Source organism: Engraulis encrasicolus, chromosome 17, assembly GCF_034702125.1.
Source record: "Engraulis encrasicolus isolate BLACKSEA-1 chromosome 17, IST_EnEncr_1.0, whole genome shotgun sequence".
Taxonomy (NCBI): Eukaryota; Metazoa; Chordata; class Actinopteri; order Clupeiformes; family Engraulidae; genus Engraulis; species Engraulis encrasicolus.
Genome location: NC_085873.1, coordinates 44,191,130 through 44,193,629, shown reverse-complemented (window position 1 = coordinate 44,193,629; position 2,500 = coordinate 44,191,130). Strand labels below are relative to the sequence as shown.

The 2,500-nt window shown below is 43.0% G+C and overlaps 1 protein-coding gene and 1 long non-coding RNA gene across 2 annotated transcripts in view; one reads left to right on the top strand and one right to left on the bottom strand.

Moving 5' to 3' along the window:
- The window catches only part of LOC134467510 (uncharacterized), a 3,917-nt gene extending 2,099 nt beyond the window's left edge, over positions 1-1,818 (top strand). The window contains exons 2-3 of the long non-coding RNA XR_010038593.1: positions 18-115; positions 607-1,818. This is a non-coding gene — a long non-coding RNA (uncharacterized LOC134467510). The remainder of the gene's footprint in view (positions 1-17; positions 116-606) is intronic.
- Positions 1-2,500, bottom strand: part of LOC134467062 (protein sidekick-2-like) — a 590,275-nt gene that overhangs the window by 326,173 nt on the left and 261,602 nt on the right. The window lies entirely within an intron of this gene.

Here is a 2,500-nt window from a genome sequence, read left to right as displayed (position 1 = left end):
TGGTGATGGGCAACCAGCCTCAGGACCAGGGCGGCTCCATGCCTCACGAGGACAACCTTGTGTCCTGCCTCTTCATTCTCAACCTCCCATCTTCCTGCTCTTCACACATGTGCAGGTAAGGCCAACCTCTAAAAGACACACTTGACCTCAGGCAAAGGTTTGTGTGTGTGTGTGTGTGTGTGTGTGTGTGTGTGTGTGTGTGTGTGTGTGTGTGTGTGTGTGTGTGTGTGTGTGTGTGTGTGTGTGTGTGTGTGTGTGTGTGTGTGTGTGTGTGTGTGTGTGTGTGTGTGTGCTGTCTGTGTGTGTGTGTGTTTGTGTTTGTGTGCCAGCCATACTGTGTGTGTGTGTGTGTGTGTGTGTGTGTGTGTGTGTGTGTGTGTGTGTGTGTGTGTGTGTGTGTGTGTGTGTGTGTGTGTGTGTGTGTGTGTGTGTGTGTGTGTGTGCGTGTGCGCCCGCCCGCGTGTGTGTACCAAACTGTAAGACAGTAGCTGTGTGTGTGGGCTTTTGCACAGGCATATGTACATGCTCATGTTTTTCTCAAGGTGGATAAGGCTGTTGTTGTTTTTTCATCTCATTCCCAGCATTAACATGACTCTTTTTTTACAGACACAGAGACAGTTTCCAGGGGGAGCGCTGATGACACCAGCAACTTTGGATCTGAACCTGATCAACCCAGCACCAACCACTGTGCCTCTCCTCCTCAGCCAACTGCACCACATGACTCCACCATATTCAAAAAGGTACACCACTCCACGTCCTGCGAAGGATGAGAAGAGCCAACTTCCCCACATCTGCACTCACCACTTTCTACAGGGGTGCTGTCATGGCATTTGAAGTTAGTCCCTACTTGCCATTCAGGACCTGTACACTTCACACTGTTCCAAGAGGGCAGTCAACATCATCACAGAAACACCTCACCTCACCTACCACACAGACTGTTCTCCCTTCTACCATCAGGGAAGCGCTACCACAGCATGTGGTGCCGCACAAGCACACTGGGAAACAGCTTCTTTCCACAAGCCATCAGACTTTTCCACGCACTGAAGAAAACCACATGAATATTTCAAGGACGCTATCCCAACTCTTCTTTCACCATGACACTTAGATTTTAGTCATTGCACCTTGTATACAGCATCTGCACTACTTCAAATCACCTGCATTGTACTCCTGCTGCCGTGTTTATATGCAAGCGTGCATGTGTGCATTTGTGTAATTATTGTCAATTGTTATGTTAATCTTCTTATTGCACACCGTGTGTGTGTGTGTGTGTGTGTGTGTGTGTGTGTGTGTGTGTGTGTGTGTGTGTGTGTGTGTGTGTGTGTGTGTGTGTGTGTGTGTGTGTGTGTGTGTGTGTGTGTGTGTGTGATCATTGTCAGTGTCTTATTTCTATGTTTAGTTTAACTGCACATTGGAGACTGGTCAAACACAATTTCAAACTTTTGTGCTAACCCTGTTCCATATGTTTTTGAACAAGTACACTTGACTATTTTCATCCTTTTAGTGTATGTATACCTTCCGCTGTAGGCAATACTCTTACTCTGCTTCTCTTTATGGATATGTTCCATGTATATTATGTATCCCATCTGCCTATGTAGTTTTGTGGGTGTGCATTTGACAGTACGTGTAATGCATTGCAATGTCTGCTATGTTGTAGACTGGTAGAAACTTTAATTCCACAGCTATCAACACATCAGACAAATGAGTGCTGCTCTAACTGTGGTAGTTGAGTGCTGTTCTACTGCTATTCCACGATGAGTGTGAGGAGAGGGTGAGGTGACTGTTTAGAATGTAAGCTTGAAAATAAATTGTTATATTTCATTCCTGTCTGATTCGATTCTTTCAAAAATATATAGTCTACTTGTACAAAGAAACACTGGTTATGAATATAGGCTTACTTTTCCAAGTTTTCTGGTGGCATTTTGAATTAATTGTTAGAAGCTTAGCAACTTAAAACAGGCCAGGTAAAGGTAAGTAAATAGTGTGGCCACTTCAAAACCATAAACAGACATGGGAGTATTGTAATGAAGAAGACATTTTTTTTTTCTGAACAGCCTACTGCTATTCAAAAGTATCTCAAACATTTCTCATTAGCATCACCTATATCTAAGCTGGCCTGACCACCTTGCTGCTAAATAATTCCATGTTTTCTGATGGCCTTTGAATTATTTTTTTGCAACCTGGTCATAGAAAGACAGGCAAGTGAAGGTAAACAAAGTGTGGTCACTCCTAAACCTTACAAATTTTCTCTCCAATAAACAAACAGCTTTTGCTATTCAAAAGTATTTCACACATTGCTCATCATCAATAGCTATTTCTAAAAAAAATTCTGTATATAGCCCGTGGTTGACACTTTTAAAAGTCGGGAATATGATGCTGCGGTTTTACATTGTTTCAGACATTTCTAACTGTATCATGTCTTACCAAGTGAACAACGGTGCCATACAGTTTTTATTATTATTTATTACTATTCGTCCGGGTGTCCTGGAAAGAAGCCTGAGGT